The 8,267-nt window shown below is 41.2% G+C and overlaps 1 pseudogene; it reads left to right on the plus strand.

Moving 5' to 3' along the window:
- Nucleotides 1-4,088: 4,088 nt before the first annotated feature.
- On the plus strand, nucleotides 4,089-5,896 carry LOC102869860 (annotated as a pseudogene).
- The last annotated feature ends 2,371 nt before the right edge of the window (nucleotides 5,897-8,267 follow it).

The following is an 8,267-nucleotide window of genomic DNA, read 5'->3' on the forward strand; positions in this document are numbered from 1 at the left end:
TCTCCGATTACCTGGGAAGATAGGGTGGGTCTGCGGGGTCTGGTGGCTGTCCTGTGAGGTGCCCAACTTCACAGAAAGACACATACATGATTAATAATCATACAGATCACTATATAATCACAAACTGAGCTTTGAAAGAAAAAAGAAAAGACTCTTAGGAGACAGTTGGTTATGCAGTATGTTCACTTGGGGAGAAGGCAAGGAGAATGCTGACAGGCAGGGAGAGGCTACAAAGGGGCTCTGAGTAAGTAGATTACCAGTGAGTGAGTGATTAAGAAAGGGAGTTGGCTGCAGTCATCAAGGTAGGTATCTGCGCTCTGCTGACTCGGTTTGTCCCTTGTCCCCATTTCAGAGCACTTTGATGTTTCTCTGGGGGATTTAAACTTCTTTCATTCTTATCTTAATCCTACTTAACCCTATTTCTCAGATAAGTACTTGCCTAGGTCTAGCCAAGCCAGGTATATGTCATGTGCTGGGCATTCTCCCATGTAATAATTAATTTAGGGATGCTCTTGGGCCCAATATACCATAGACTGCTAAGAGAACAAACAAGTTCATCCTGGAGAGGTGAAGCCAGGCTGCTCCTTGGAAGCAAGGATTCTGAAGCTTTATCTGACATACTTTGGACATGCTGCAAGTCAGGATCAGTCCTTGGAGAGGAAGGTCATGCTTGGGAGGGTTGGAGGGACAGCGCAGGAGAGGAAGACCCTCAAAGAGATGGATTGAGTCAGTCACTGGGGTTATGGAGATAGGTGTGTTAGAGACAAAAAGATTGGCAAGGGATGGAGCAGGGTTTAGGACTGTTGTAAATAGGGTCATTATGAGTCGCAGGTGACTCAACGGCACGTAACAACAACAACCACTTAGGTCCAAGTCAGGCCTGATTTGAATAAAGCTTTGTAGTATTATTATTATAGAGTACACACACACACACGTTGCAGAGTGAGGGTAAAATATATTAATAATTAATAACAAGACAAAACACCACGTACGTATAAGTAAACGGAGAGTGTAAGACAGAAGGCCAGAAGTTTGAATCAACTGAAGCACCACAAGCCATGCCTCTCTGTGTATTTCTTGAGAATCAGGGGAAACAAATCATAAAGAGAATTCTCTTGTAAATGAAGCCAAATTTTTCTCTATTGTCAACCTGATGCTTAGCTCAGGAAGGAAGTATTTCACACGTAATAATTCTCCTTTTGCAGGTGGAACCAAGCTGACTGCAGGAAATCTCTCATTTCCTGTGATCTGTCACAAGAGAAATTCCAACGTATAATTTTGTGATTCCTTGAATTCCTGAGTAAGTATATGGTTTATCATATAATATCTGGTATGAAATTTGTCTTCACACGCACATATACAGTGGCCTAGTGGCAAGAAGTTGCACTGCAATCCCAAAGGCATGTACTTCAGCTACTCTTTGGGAGAAGGATAGACAATCTCCTCCCGTGCAAAGCCTCTGAAAACCTGCTGAAGGGTCAGCCATGGGTCGGTTTCAATTCGATGGTCCACAACAATAACATGTTGACTCGTGTCATATATGTTGTTGTTGTTGTTGTTGAATGCCGTCGAGTCGTAGACGACTCATAGTGACCCTATGAACGAACAGCCTGAGCACTGTTCGTACATAGAGTTTCCAGAGGCAAGCCATTTTGGAAGTGGATGCTATATATTATGTCATATATAGATGATAAAAATTACAGGACAGGCAGCAATCTTTTTCCCCCCCCTATTATTTTAAATTGAGATTTTAATAAAAAAAGAACTTGGGTTTCCAATCGTTCATTGTTGCACATTTTCCTCCCTGCCCCCCTCCCTCCAGATCGCTTTTTTCCTTTGAGAAAAAATTTCTTTCATTGTTATACAGTCCTTCCCCACCCCCAGACCACTTTACTATGCAGCTCTTATTCTGGACTCTTGTCATGCGAACAATACCTAATTCTATACTCCTTTTATACAATTCTCTCCATCGTCTGTTTCAATGCCATGTACATTATTTATTCCCTCCTTTCTCAATCTCCTCGCCAGTCCCCATGTCAGTCCTGTTTTATAACAGTGGCATTATGTCATATTTGTGACTGAGATATTTCACTCAGCATAATGCCCTCCAGGGTCACCCATTTTGAATAATATTTCATGAGTTCTTTGTTTTTCCAATGCAGTGTAGTATTTCATTGTGTGAATATACCACAGCTTTTCTACCCATTTATTTGTTGATGGGCACTTGGGTTGTTTCCAACTCCTTGTTATTGTGAACAAAACAACAATAAACGTGGGTGTGCATGTATTTGCTTGGGTGGCAGTTATGATCTCTTTGGGGTATAGTCCCAGTAGTGGAATTGCTGGGTCAAATGATATCTCTATTTGCAACTTTTTGAGAAAGCACCATACTGCCTTCCATAATAGTTGCACCATTTTACACTCCCACCAACAGTGAATAAGGGTTCCAGTTTTTCCGCAACCTTGCCAGCATTTGTTATTTGCTGTTCTGTTAAACTTTGCTGTTCTCACTGAGGTGAGATGATATCTCATAGTTGTTTTGGCAGCAATCTTTTTAACACAGCATTTGCAGAGGTTGTGCTCAAGCAAGAAAGGTAAAAAGATGGATGGAAAGTGGATGGTTTCTACCTGGTGAATTTTTGTCTTTAAATATCTGGATCTAGTCATACCTGAAACTCATGAGGACATCGTTGTGACTGAATTCACATACTTATGTTTCTTAGAAGCCCTGGCAGTGTGATATAGTACATGTCTCACTGCTCTTTGAAAGGTAGACTGAATCCACCAGGTGTGCTGAGGAAGAAAGATGGGCAGTTTCCTCTGGACAGCTTCACCCCTGGAACCTCGATGGGAGACTCACCATGAGCTAGAATCAAACAGAGGGCAGTAGGATTGGGTTTTGTGTTTGATGGTTCTCAAGACCTAAACTCACTGAAGGGTCAGCTATGAGTCAGTTCCAAGTCAAAAGCAACAACTTTTGAGAGTTTTGAAAATATCCTTTTACTTGGCTTAAGCTGGTTTACATGTGGCTTTAGCTACTGCAAGGAAATGTATCCTTATTAAAACAAGGAAATTAACACTTAACTGCATCATCCAAAGGGAGGGAGTTCAGAAAGCAAATGAGTTTACGTAGCCAGGTGAAATGACAAACCAGGGACAAATACGTCTTACACCAGAAGGGTTTCCTATCAGACTGTTCTGTACTCTGCCCCTGAGGGTTTATACTCTTGGGTCTGCATTTGTGTTTGCGTGTCTAGCAACAGGTGCACTGAGGGAGGACAGGTGGAGGGAGATACAAGGAGCACACCCAGGTTTTAGCAGGATGCGAAGGCCCAGGAACTCCGCTGTTACCATCCAGTCAGGCCCAGGTCCCAACTACGCCACGTAGAGTAGAATGAAATAAATGCTGCCTCTCCTGCGCCACTCTCTCCCCGTGCTGCCATGTTTGAATCCACTATGCTGAGTCATTCCACTGACGACTGTCCTCTTTCTCGCTGACCTAAGCATGATGTCCCTCTCCACCTGCTAACATTTCCAAAGCACCCAAAGCACATGAAATATGCTCTTCTTGCCATTCTCGCTGATGAGCATTGTGACGGTATTTCTTCTGAGATAGTTCTGCTTATTCTTCTCAGAGTCCAGGGTAAATCAATCTTCTTAGGCAACACCGTAATTCAAAGGCATCAGTACTTGACTCATCTTTTTCATTTATTGTTCAGCTTTTATATGTATATGGGCCAACTGAAAGTATCATGACTTCAGTCAGGCACACCCTACTCCCCAAAATGACTTCTCGTTTCCCGATATGTGCATATACTGTCAAATCAGATCTGACTGGTACAGGAGGAGATTGTCCCTCCTTGTCCAGCAGATCATCTGGTGGATTCGAACTGTGCACCTCTGGGATTGCAGTGCAGCTTCTTGCCACTAGGCCACCAGAGCTTACCGGAGAAGTCTTTAAAATAGCCAATTTACTCAGAGCTGTTTCCATGGGCATTCAGTGTGGATGCAAGCAAAATGAAATCCTAGCAAGTTCATACAGGAACTCCTAGACAACGTCAATATTTTGGTGTTTCAGATGCTGGAGGATGTTCGGTAGTGCGGTAATGAAAGCATGTGGCTGTTTGCTGAGTGCGGTTGGCAATTCAAGTTCACAGGCTGCTCAGCAGTTCTACTTTGTACTATAGAGTTACTGGAAGTTAGAATTATTTGAGTTTTGTGAAAAACAAAATTAGGCGCTGAGAAACAACGACTGCATCTGTGTTGAAGAAATGTGGAACGACCCTGAATTGCAAGGGGTCAACTGGCAAGAGAGTTGGCTTTTGCTGAGCTGTAAATCGTGAAGGAGCGCTGACAGACGGCCTGCGACAACACTGGTGGGTCACAACTGCCATCTAGCGCCCAAAGTCAGACCCTGCAACTTGTTTATGGGTTTTCGGGGACCTACAGAAAGGGGTGGAGGAGGGAGACGATAGTGGTGTGTGAAAGGATTGCTTCAAAACCAGACTTATGATATTGTATTCAGATTATCTTACTATACATACGGTCCCAGAGCCACACTGAGCATATGAGGAAAAAAGGTAATCATTCTTAGGGAATGATGAATTCTAGATAAATCAGATAAGCAGTATCTGTGCTGAGTCAATTCCAACTTACGTGTCCACAGGAGATGTGTTCACAATGACTGTGACCTTCCAGAAGCAGGACACCAAGCCTTTCTTCTGAGGGGCTGAGAGGGAATGGCAAAGGAAACGCTGACTAAGGAGATCAATCATAACTGGTTTGACAAAGAGGCAATATAACAATAGAAGGCGACCCTCAAGAAATAAGGCTATATGACAATAAAAACAGACTCTCAAGGAATGTGGCAAAACAACAGACTCAAGGAAAAGACAAATGAGATGGCCAAAGTCACCATACGTCCATTGGAAAAAAATGCACCATCAGCTGTGTAAACCCCAATCCCTACTAACAAAAGATATGTAAATCCTTTTGTAAGATAAAAAAACAAGGTCAGTCTGTCCTGACCCATTCATAGTCTGTTATGAACATCTAAAACACATCAGTTTCTTTCTCTTTCTCTCACTTGGTATTGGTGTCTTTCTTGTATATCCAAGTGAGAACTTGATAGTTCTAACTCGAAGAGGCCCCTGGACCTCTTTTGAAAATCATCCCCTTGACAAGGCTTCTTAGTGGACTCCAACCTTGAACATTTTTTGTTTGCAGTCAAGTACATTAACCATTTGCTCCATCCAGGGCTCTAGGTAAATCAATTGATAAATAGTTTTATTTAAAAATATCTTTTGGGGGGCTCTGCAGACCCGGGACCATCGCAGCTCAGAAGCTGTGAATAAAAGCTTTTAAAACTGGCTTCCAATCAAACTGCATTGCAAATAGTGGGAAAGAAACTGAAAGGAAGAGTTAAAAAAGTTGAAGAGGCAGAAGTTGAAGAATTTGTGGTAGAAATGCAGCATCAATGTGTAGTGAAAAGGTAAGTGGAGTGGTTTTTCTCAAGTGGAAGAGATTTACAGATGCTCACGATACTTGAGAATCTGAGGAAAAATCTAAATTGCACAGAACTGAGAGCTGGTAAAGAAAAAGATGGCACAAAAAAGAAAATCTTTTTTCTGATAGTGAATCTTATGATAGCAAATGAAACAAGAAAAGAGGAGCTACTGACAAACCAAGAGGCTTTGCCAGAGATCTTGACCCTGAATGAATAATTGGTGTCACAGGTAGCAGTGGAGAATTAATGGTTCTCGTGAAAGGGAAAGATTTGGATGTGGTTGATTTGGTGCTGGCGAAAGAAGCAAACGTGAAATGTCTTCAAACTGTAATTGCATTTTATGAAGGGAGACTAACTTGACATTCTTGTCCAAAGATGAAAGTTCAGTAATTATCTATCTATCTAGGCCTTAGTTTTTTCATTTATTAGTGAAGAATAATTACAATCTAATGGAAATAAAATTTGATATTTTATTTTTATTTTATTTGTTTTGTTTTAAAGTAGTATTGGGGGAGTTCTTGGGTATTATTTGTTGGTTTGGGTTGGTTGTTTTTTTTGTTTGTTTGTTTTGTTGTTTCACCAATAGCAATAAAAACAAATAAAAGATGATCAAGGACTACAGCCTCCTATATGGACTGAAGCTCAACATCAAGAAAACAAAGATTCTAACCACTGGGCCAATTGGCTGCATCACTATGGATGGTGAAGAGATTGAGATAGTTAACAGTTTTAATTTACTTGGCTCCACATTCAACACTCTTGGTAACAGCAGCCAGGAAATCAAGAGACGAATTCCATTGGGAAAGTTGGCTGTGAGGGACCTCTCAAGAGTACTGAAGAGCAATGATGTCAGACTGGAGACTAAGGTGTGCCTGATCCAGGCTATGGTCTTCGCAATTACTTGCTATGCATCAGAGAGTTGGACAGTGAATAGGGTTGATAGAAAGCGAATTGACGCCTTTGAGCTGTGGTGCTGGAGAAGAGTGTTGAATATACCATGGACTGCTAGGAGAACAAACAGTTTTGTCCTGGAGAGGGTGAAGCCAGATTGTTCCCTGGAGTTAAGGATTCTGAAGCTTCGTCTGACATATTTTGGGCATGTTGCAAGGAGGGACTGGTCCTTGGTGAGGGACATCATGTTTGGCAGAGTGGAGGGACAGCCAAGGAGAGGAAGACCTTTGATGAGATTGATCGATTCTGTGACTAGAGAGGTGGGAATAAGTGCATTTGAGGTGGCTAGGTTGGCACAGGATAGAACAGCATTTAGAGCTCTTGTACATAGGGTCGCTACGAGTCGCAAGCGACTTGATGGCACATAACAACAACAACAACATAGTTATTTCATGTGTCAAAAAAGAAAATTTAGTACTATGGTGTATAATTTTCTCTGCAATAAAGAATAACTTTTCTAAACATTTTCATAACCATTACTGAATCTGAACTTGTGTTTAACCCATCTAATCTATGTTTAAGGACCATGTTGGAGTATTTACATAATACATTTGTAAACTTTATTTTCTTTTCCTTTAACCAGAACTATTCTAAACACAGGCATCGATAAGTTTGTGTGTCAAGGTTACAATCATTCTGATCAACTGAAGATCAGAAAAAAATTTAAGTTTTTTGCAATTAATTTTTTAATTAAATTTTTCAAAAATATCAAGTTAAATGAAAAATAATATAAACCATATTTTTAAAAGGAAATAAATGATCTAGTAATTAGTTGGATTGTTTAAAGCATCTGTATCAAAATCCACTTCGTTATTGTCATAGAAACTAAATGTTTTGTTTGCAAAATTCACTGGCATTGGTTCCCTTTTCTACAATGTGTGAAATCTCCATTACCTTTATTCTGATTGCCCCATTTCCATTAATTAATCCAGTTTCCCTGACCCCTCACATTCTGACCTTTGTTTTAAAGTACCTGTTGACACACATGATTTTTGAAAGGAGCACAACACTTATGAGTAACAGGCACTGTCCTTCAGTCAATTTGTTCTTGTGAAGCCTGCAAAGTGAGTGGAGATAGTTGGCAATACTAGCAATATTTTTGCCTTTCTTATTATCTAATTCTGTATTGGAGCTCTGAGGTAGTCTAGTGGGTAAGGGGTTGTCCCCAAGGCTGGCAGTTCAAATCCAACAGCTGCTCTACATGAGAAAAATGGGCAGTCTCCTCCCATGCAATTCATAGCCTCCAAAAACCCACTGGAGGAGCAGCTATGAGTCTGACTCCACTGCTCTTAGCAACAATAGTTGTTGTTGTTAGGTGCTGTCAAGTCACTTATGACTTTCAGTGGCACCATGAACAAAAGCTCTGAACTTTGCCCTATCCTATCCTGCACCATTGTCACAATCACTGATATGCTCAAGCTCGGTGTCCGTGACCGTGCCAATCCAGCTGGTTGGGGTTCTTCCTGTCTTTCTCTGATATTTCTGGGACAATATCCTTTTCCAAGGACTGGCCCCTTCTAACAACATACGTCAAAGTACGTGAGAGCATTCCACCGTCCTGGCCTCTAAGGAGCCCTTCCTCCAAGACAGGCTTGTTTGTTCTGCCAGCAGTCCATGTGATTTGAGCACTCTTCTCTAACCCCACAACTCAAAAACAACAATTTGTCTCCTGCCATCCTTATTCATTGTCCAACTTTTAAATCTGGGAAGTAATTGAGAAGACCGTATCTATGACCATCTTAGTCTTTAAATAGACATCCTGGTTCTGTAGCACTCTGTTCAGTAATTTCCCTACAACATGTCTTTTGAT

Source organism: Elephantulus edwardii, unplaced genomic scaffold, assembly GCF_000299155.1.
Source record: "Elephantulus edwardii isolate Elephantulus edwardi_28Jun2011 unplaced genomic scaffold, EleEdw1.0 scaffold00062, whole genome shotgun sequence".
NCBI classification, from domain to species: Eukaryota; Metazoa; Chordata; class Mammalia; order Macroscelidea; family Macroscelididae; genus Elephantulus; species Elephantulus edwardii.